This window comes from Orycteropus afer, unplaced genomic scaffold, assembly GCF_000298275.1.
Source record: "Orycteropus afer afer isolate SDZICR_OR568_19922 unplaced genomic scaffold, OryAfe1.0 scaffold00087, whole genome shotgun sequence".
NCBI classification, from domain to species: Eukaryota; Metazoa; Chordata; class Mammalia; order Tubulidentata; family Orycteropodidae; genus Orycteropus; species Orycteropus afer.
Genome location: NW_006921674.1, coordinates 2,613,626 through 2,623,508, shown reverse-complemented (window position 1 = coordinate 2,623,508; position 9,883 = coordinate 2,613,626).

Below are 9,883 nucleotides of genomic sequence, written 5' to 3'. Positions count from 1 at the left end.
TGGTTATTCAATTGTAATTTGTGTCTAACTGAGTGGGAGACAACAACAGTCCTCATAAGACACAACTACACCCATGCCTCCTGCAACTTCACTTACTGAGCGAGAGCCACTACTTCCTTCTCCACCAACTGGCCAATGATAAAAAACCACCAAGAAGAGCCTGAATCACCCTTGGCTGCTCTTCACAGTTAACAGAGATCTAAATACAACAATGCCACGATGCCTTGGAGATGACAGACCATCACAGTCCACACAAAGAAGCAGGATAAAGTGATAGAAACAAGGGAGCAGGATACAGACCCAGAACACATCCCTGAGGAAGAAGCAGCTTTGGAACTCTCTGATAAGGAATTCAAAAGACTTAGATATCTTGTAGAGTTTCTAAGTTTTAGCTCCCCTCCCACCCAAAATCCTGTAGTGAGGACTATAAATGTGAAGACATAAGTTATCTGCTGTGCTGGAAGCTGGAAATATATATTTAGGGGCTTCCAAAAATAGAATAAACAAAAGTATCTTGCATTATGAGTCTTGAAGTCATTTACCTGCAAAACTATTAGTTATTAATCATAGTCCTAAGGGTCTGAAACTTTGATTGCCTTGGTAATTTATGATGACAGTTTTGTATGTGGACTCAGGAAGATGGATCTGATAAATAATAAAATAAATTAACATTAAATTTGCATGTGTTTTATGGTTTTTAAACAAACATATTTTTGCATAATTTATACTATTCCTCACCATGTTCCTAGGAAGTTCTAATGAGTCTATGATGCATAAAATGGGTGTTGTTTTGAAGACTGATTGCTGTAGCTGATGAGAAAACTCCATACTCTTGATGTAAAAGAAGGCTGCTGGACATCAGAGCTTGACCTGATTTCTAATATCCACTCTGGTTTGAGAACTTTGGATCTTTCAATCTTCTTTTCTTTTTTCAAAAGATATATTCCAATGAGGGTAAAGAATGAAGTTTAATCATTAATAGGTTGATAACCATGGCAACACTGCTATAACCAGCATCATTTTCTATCTGAGCTAAGAATAGCATAGAATTTGAGGAGTTTTACTTTAAATATGATTTCTAAGACTAGAGGTTAGTAGATGAGAAGGATTAAAATGTTCCATTGTAATTGTTCAGCCATTTTTTTTTTTTCTCACAGATAATGAGAAATATATTATTGAGGTGTTAATGCTGCCAACATCAAATGTTATTGTTAGGTACCATCTAGTGGTCTAGTCACTCACAGTGACTCTCTGTACAACAGAATGAAATGCTGCCTAGTCCTGCAGCATCCTCACAATAGTGGCTATGTCTGAGCTCATTGTCACAGCCACTCTATCAATACATCTCATTGAGGTTGTTCCTCTTTTTCCCTAACCCTCAATTTTACTAAGCATGATGTCTTTCTCCAGGGACTGGTCTCTCCTGATAACATGACCAAAGTGTGAGAGACAAAGTCTGGCCATTCTCATGTTTAAGGAGAATTTGGGCTGTATTTCTTCCAAGACATATTTGTTCATTCTTCGGGCAGACCATGAGATAGTGAATATTTTTTTTGCCTACACCACAATTCAAATGCATCAGTTCCTCTTTGGTCTTCCTTATTCTTTGCCTAGATTTCACACACATATGCATCTTTCCTTTTTAACACTTTAAAGAGATCATTTACAACAAATTTGTCCAAAGCATTATGTTGTTTGATTTCTTGACTGATGCTTTCATGGGCATTGACTGAGGATCCAAGTAAAATGAAATCCTTGACACCTTCAGTCTTTTCTCGGTTTATCATGATGTTGTTTGTTGGTCCAATTGTGAGGATTTCTGTTTCCTTTATGTTTAGGCGTAATCCATGCTAAAGGCTATAGTCTTTGATCTTCATTAGTAAGTGCTTCAAGTCCTCTTGGCTTTCAGCAAGTAATATTGCATCATCTGCATATTTTAGGTTATTAATGAGTCTTCCTCCAGGCCTGATACTGCATTCTTCTTCATAAAGTCCAACTTCTAGGATTATTTGCTCAGCATACAGATTGAATAAATATGGTGATAGGATACAATCCTGATTTTATACCATGCAGTATCTTCTTGTTCTGTTTGAACAATTGTCCTTGGTCTATGCACAGGTTCTGCACGAGCACAATGAAGTTCTGAAATTACCATTTTGAACAATGCTATCCATAATTTTTTGCGATCCACACAGTCAAATGTCTTTGCATAGTTAACAAAAAACGGTAAACATCTTTCTTCTCTGCTTTCAGCTAAGATCCATGAGACATCAGCTATGATATCCCTCATCCCACATCCTCTTCTGAATCTGGCTTGAATTTATGGTAGTTCCCTGTCTATGTACTGCTGCAACAGTTTTTAAATTATCTTTAGCAAACTTTCCTTGTGTATGATATTAATGATAATTAATTTGATAATTTCTGCATTCTGTTGTATCACCTTTCTTTGGAATGGGCACATAGTGGTAGGACAAGTTGCTGTCTTCCAAATTTCTTGTCATAGACAAAGTGAGGACTTCTGGCATGGCATTTGTTTGTTTAAACATCTAAATTGGTATTCAATCAATTTCTGGCAACCAATGCCTTCAGTGCAGCTTAGACTTCTTCCTTCCATATCATTAGTTCTTGAAAATTTCTTCTGCAATGTTTGAACCAAGTCTTTTTGGATTAGTGATTCTGTGTATTCCTTCCATCTTTTGATGCTGCTTGCGTCATTCAGCGTAGAGCCCTTCAATATTTCAACCCAAAGCTTAAAGTATTTCTTCTGTTCTTTCAGCTTTAGAGATGCAGAGTGTGTTCTTCCCTGTTGTTTTTCTAATTCCAGGTTTTCACACACAAAAATATTCAAAACCAAACCCACTGCCGTTGAGTTGATTCCAACTCATAGCAACATAGTGTAACAGAGTAGAACTGCCCCAAAAAGTTTCTAAGGCTATAAATCTTTACAGATGTAGATTGCTACATCTTCCTCCCAGAGTGCCTGGTGAGTTTGAACTTCTGACATTTTGGTTAGCAGCTGAGCTATTAAACACTGAACCACCAGGGCTCCTACATTTTTGCATGTTTCATTTTATTAGTTTACTTTGTTTTCTCTAGCTGCCATTTGAAATCTTCTGTTCAGCTCTATTACTTCATCATTTCTTCAATTTGCTTTAGCTCCTCTACATACATGCAAGAGCAAGTGTCAGAGTCTCTTTTGACATCCATTTTGGACTTTTCTTTCTTTCCTGTCTTTTTAATGACCTTTGACTTTTTTCTTGTTGATGTTCATGATGTTGTCCTACAGCTCTTCTGGCCTTGGGTCATTAGTGTTCAATGTGCCAAATCTTTTCTTGAGCAATTAGTGATCTGTTCTGCAGTTGGTCCCTAGCCTTGTTCTGACTGATAATATTGAGCTTCTCCATTGTCTTTCCACATATGTAGTTGATTTGATTCCTGTGTATTCCATCTGGCAAGGTCCATGTTTATAGTCACTATCTATGTTGAAGAAAGGTATTTTCAATGAATAGGTAATTGGTCTCACAAAATTCTGTCATGCAACCTCTGGCATTCTTTCTATCACCAAGGCCATATTTTATAACTACTGGTGCTTCTTTATATCCATCTTTATCATTCTAATCACCAATAGGTATCAATACATTTTGAATGCATGTATGACAAATTTCAGACTGCAGAAGTTGGTAAATGTCTTCAATTTCTTCAACTTTGGCATTAGTAGTTGGTGCATAAATTTGAGTAATAATCATATTAACTGGTTTTCCTTGTAGGTCTATGTATATTATGGTATCACTGAGAGTGTTGTACATGAGGATAGATCTTGAAATGTTCTTTTTGACAATTTGTGTGATATTGTTTTTCTTCAATTTGTCATTTGTAGCACAGTAGACCATACAACTGTGAGATTCAAAATGGCCAATACCAGGACATTTCACAACACTTGCCTAGGATATTGATCTTTAAGCATTCTATTTCATTTTTGATAACTCTAATTTTCCTAGATTCATACTTTGCTAACTCCACATTCCCATTACTAATGGATGTTTGTGGCGTTTCTTCTCATTTTGAGTCATCAAATGTTATTTAGTACATTTCTACCAATCAGGCTAACATGTTAAAGGAATAGGTCATATTTTTATATAACAATTATTTCTACTGAGATTTAGAGAAATTGCTATACAGAAAATAAAAAAAAATTAGAAAGGTCACAATTTTGGGAAAATTTAAAAACCTATTTTATTTTTTTAACATATGTGCCAGAGCCTGCAATGTTGCTGTATCCATATTCTCTTATTCCCGGCTATGGCTATACTACATTTCTTATCCCCACTACTCCTTGCATCTATTGTTGTTGTTGTTATGTGCTGTGGAGTCAGACTCAACTCATAGCGACCCCTCCTTGGGTTTCCAAGGCAGTATCACTACGGAAGTAGATTGCCCAACCTTCCTTCCAAGGAGTGGCTGGTGGTTTTGAACTGCCAGCCTTCTGGTTGGCAGTCAAGTGCCTTAGGCACTATGCTAGGGGCCATATGACTCAGTCATTCAGTGGCCATGAAAGAAGAGATGAGTGTAACCTCTAGGCCAAAATGGTTAAACCTGGTGTATCTCTCTTTCTCTCATCCCTTGTCAGCTGGCTAGATGCAGATGATCTAACAAAGCACTCCAGGGTGCAAGAAGGTGATGTAGTCACTGAGGTTAAGGATCACTGTTCTCTGAATCAATGCATACAGCAGAGTCTCCCACTCACCATAACTATACTGTTATTTTTACAAGAAATATACTTGATTATCTCAAGCTACAGCTGTTATGGATTAAATTATTTTCCCCACAAATATATATTGAAGTCTTAACCCTTGTACTTGTGACCTTGTTTGAAAAAATGCGTCTTTTTTTTGAAGATGTTATCAGTTAACAAAGTCATATCAGGGTAGGTCAAGTTCTAGTCCTGGTCCTATAGATCTGGTATCTTATAAAAGAGGAGAACAGTCATAGAGACACACACACAGAGGGAAGGCATCATATGAACATCCAGCTACAAGCAGCCAAAGAACACCAAAGATTTCCATCAGGCACTAGAAGCTAGGAAAGAGACATAGAACAGTTTCTCTTTCAGAACTTGAAGAAAGAATTGACAAGGCCAATACCCTGATTTGAACTTCTAAACTCCAGAACTGTAAGACAATAAAGTTCTGTTCTTTAAAGCTACCTACTTCATGGTACTTTGTTACTGCAGTCCTAGGAACCTGAGATGGCTGTATTTAGGAGTTATTTGCTGCAGGCATTAGCTTGCAGGTGTGGGCTTTGGAACTTTGGATGTTCTTCTCCTATGGCTCAGGCTCAGGAAGTGATGTTTGTACATGGATTAGAATACATTCACAGGAATTTATTGCTTTCTTCTTTATCTAGTGAACCATGGCAGGGGCTGTGGACGTCTTGCCCATCCCTGTCTCTTTACCTGTACTTCTGGGGTCCCCATACCCAATACACAAAGTCAAAATCACATGTTCTGTCTTGAATACATAACACAGAATTGTGCATGGTCAAGTGGATTGTCAAAACCACTACTTGTTGACAAATTAAGAAGTTTATTTGAGTTGCTGCTTAAAACTCATTAATACTATCTTATTTGCTAATAGGTAAAATGTTAAATTAGCAGATTATACCATACAAACTACTAAAAGATGGAAGACAAGCACCCACACACTCTTACTTCCATTTATCTACTTTTACCATACTCTGCTTAATAAAATAGCTGCATTTCTTTTCTCGTTTATAAGTGCTAGAGATCTGGATTTATTTATTTTTTTAATGTGGTATAGATATAGTGGTAAACTCCTTTATGACACATGGGTTTTTGTTATATAACTTTCTTTAATAGTATGCCTAATGTTCAAGAAAAAAAGCAATCAACACCTCTTAGAACGCAAATATTTCAACATTTGGAAGATCTGTGTAAACCTGAGGAAAATTTGTTCTCATGTATGAATTCTTAATTGCCAAAATAACTTAATTTTACTTCATATTTCTTCAAGAAATATAAAATGGGGAGGATTAATTATACAATTATCTGGGTCTTAAATCACTTACCTTGTTGTGTTGTTGTTATGTGCCATCGAGTTGAGCCCAACTCATAGCAACCCCTCCTTGGGTTTCCGAGGCAGTATCACTATGGAAGTAGATTGCCTCATCTTCCTTCCGAGGAGTTGCTGGTGGGTTTAAACTTCCAGGCTTCTGGTTAGCAGTCAAGTGCCTTAGCCACTATGCTACCAGAGCTCCCAAATCACTTACCTTAGACTTAGCTTTCTTTTACTCATTCACCTATGAAAGTGTTGCTGAAAGTATTTGTAAGAAAGTGACATATAGGATGATTTAAAAGTGATCTTCTACATAAAAGTTATTTATTTCCCTTCTACTTTTGAATTAGGGGACATTATCTATTTGGTTCTTGGTAAGAAGGATCTACAGCTCCAAATCTAAGCATCAGGCCTGGGTACATCATGCCTCTTGCAGAATTGGGAGTGACAAATGATCCTTGGACAAGGCTGATGAGAGGCAGAGTGGAGTAAGGTGAAGGCAGAGACATGGAAGTGAGAGTGTGGGTCCTTGTCTTCCCTCTTATAGTGGTTTGAATGTGTGGTAGTTATGTTTGTGTGTCAACTTGGCTGGGCCTGGTTGAGTGGCTGGCAGCTGGTGGTAGTTATTCTCCATGATGAGACTGGCAATCAACTCCATAATGGGATCTACCACAAGTATCTGGGTAGCTGCCTTTGGGGTGTGGTCTGCTTCCTGTGTATGAAAAGCTTTGAGAATGGTCCCTAGGTTATGGCACGCTTGGACCCTGCATGTAACCTTGTCGTTGCTCGGCAGCCTGCTATGCTCTGTCGACCTTGGGACTTACAATGGACTTAAGTTAATGGCCTGCTGTGTGATTTGATAACATCGGGACTGTGCCTTTTTACTTGACAAACTTGGGGCTTCTCAGCCTCAGCAGCCAGCAGCTGTCTGATTGAAGAAACACCTCTAGCTCCAGTGGGCTGGGAGCAGGAGGCAGAGCTGGACCCCAAGGTTGAGGGGCTTTCACCCAGCCCCTAGAGCCTGGCACTTTGAACTTGGACTTAAAGCCTGCAAATTATAAGAATAAACTCCTGTTTTTTAAGGCCATCCCATTTGTGGTATATTCTTGTCAGAGTGTCACTAGGTAACTAGAACAGTATAGTGTAATCTTTTAACTTAACGTTTTGAGTGCCATAGAAAGACCAAAACATGTAATGTTTGAATAAGACTTATTCCTTAAGAATAGCATATATACTCACTGCTGTTAGCTCCCTATAAAAGGACTGTTTGATTATTCTTACAACTCTGAGTAATTTCTCACAACAATAGCAAACATGGTGTAGACAAAAACTCAGTAGAAACAATAGGTTGCTTTCTTTTCTCTTCAGAAGGAAAGAAACTGATGATCAATGTATGCATATCTGAGTGTGTGTGAAGATTGGGTATAGGGTAGGGTCAGCCATATAACTACAGTTTTACTACTCAAGAATATTGGAAAATCTTGCAGATATCTAATGCTACATAACAAGTCATTCCTCAAACTTAGTAGCGTAAAACAACAACCATTTTATGATTTTGTACTTACTATAGATCAGGAATTCAAACAGGGCACAGTGGTGGTGGCTTGTCTTTTCTCCCTAATGTTTGAGATCTCAACTGTTGTTGTTATGTCGAGTTGGACCCAACTCATAAGGACCCCTCCTTGGGTTTCCGACGGGGTATCACTACGGAAGTAGATTGCCCAACCTTCCTTCCAAGGAGTGGCTGGGGGGTTTGAACTGCCAGCCTTCTGGTTAGCAGTCAAGTGCCTTTGGCACTACCAACTGGGAGGACTCAAATGGCTGAGGCTGGAGCCACATATGTGGCACTTGCGCTGAGATGACTCAAAGGCAGAGCTTAGCTCAATCTGTTGACCTGAGCCAGTAGACGTAGCCTGTCTATGTGGGTTGGCCTCAGAGTAGTTGGACTTCTTACTTGACAGGTTAAAGCTCCTGAGTAATATTTCCAGCAAACCAGACAGAACTGGCATGACCTTTTTGAAATATCCTTAAAAGTCACATTGTGTTACTTCCTACATACTTTGTTTTCAAAGAAGCCATAAGCCTAGCCAGATTCAAAGGGAGGGGACATAGATCTCCATCTTGTGATGAAAGGAAAATCAAAGAATTTATGGCCATATTTTAAAATTAACCCAGAAATATTAGATTTAGACAAAATCTAAAATTCAATAAATCATGTAGAGATGATGTTTCAGTTCTCTGAAGATCAAATGTTTAGATATTAACTTTTTCCTTTGACTTTTACCCCGCACTTTGAGTACCTGTGAGTGTCAGTTTAATTTGTTTCCTGTGATTGTTTTTCAAATTCTGAGCTTTAGCAAATAGCTACAAATTAATATTTAACATTTTTTTTTCATCCTGTGCTTAACAGGTGACAAGTGTCCTTACCAAAATTAGAGGGAAATATCTAAGGATTAGATATATTATTCATACCATGTTATAAATGCCATGGAAGAAAGGGAAAGAGTATATTGTTGTTACTAGAGGAAATCTCAGTGTGTGATGTCCTCTCTTCCAATACCTTAGCTAAATTGCGTAGCTAATTGCTTGCTTCCTTATGTTTTTCTTCCACTGGGCTTGGCTTTCACTATAGAGAGAAATATTGACTAAAAGGTGACATCCAGCTGCCTTCTTCTTCAAGGCATTGACTTGACACACTTTTCTATTTACCTCTGTCTTTTCTTTCTTTAATTGTACACTTCCTTATTAATTTTTATTGTTTTACTCCTCCTATAGCCTAGATTATAAGTTAATAAGGGTAGAGACATTTTTGTCTATTTCATTCATAGTTATATCGTAGCATATGTAACAGTGCCCCACTAACAAAATGAAACCACATACACATGGATTTATTAACAAATGGATTCTTGAGTTAGTGATAGCAGTAATGAATAGAACTTTACCACTAGATAATAAAGCCTACCTTGATGTTATCCCAGGATTTAGATCAAATATATATATTAAGTCAGGATATGATGTAACAAAAAGAATCAGTGGTGAATACTTATGTTTGTTAGGATAACTTCAAGGATAACTCTGGATTCTAGAAATAAAAGCCCATTTCATGTTGACTTAAACAATATTTATTACTTCACATAACAAAAGATTCTGGTGGTGGAATATTTCCAGACTGTCTAATTCAGGGGTTTAATGAGGACATCATGTCTCCAGTTCTGAATCTCACTGCTCTGCCATCTTTGGCATGTCAGAGCTGTAATCCTGTTTATTTTATTATTTTATGATTTTGAGTTTTGTTCCACATCTTTCTCCCACTCTATCCAAATCACCTTGTATTATGATCTCTTTCAGAGTGGTCAGTAATGGTAACTAGTTCTTTTGGACTCAGGGTAGTTGAGGCGGTGGTGGTTTACATGGACCCATTATTCCTTTGGACTGATTATTTCCATGCATTTTTTATTTTCTTCACTCTTTTTTGCTTCAGACAAAGAGAGGTCAATAGGTGCACCTTAGATGGCCACTCACAAACCTAAGATACCAGTCACTACTCACCAAAGTAGGGTGTAGAACATTAGTTTTGTGGGCTATGTTATGCAAATTGACCTTGAGTCCTCCAAGACTATGGTCCTGAGTCCCCAGGCCCAGCAACTCATTCCTTCAAGGTGTTTGTTTATGACTAAGAGGTTTTCATAACTTTGCCCCCTGTATGCTCTGCTATATACTTGGATATATTTGTGTTGTTGTTGTTGTTGTTAGGTGCCATCGAGTCAGACCCAACTCATAGCGACCCCTCCTTGGGTTTCTGAGGCAGTATC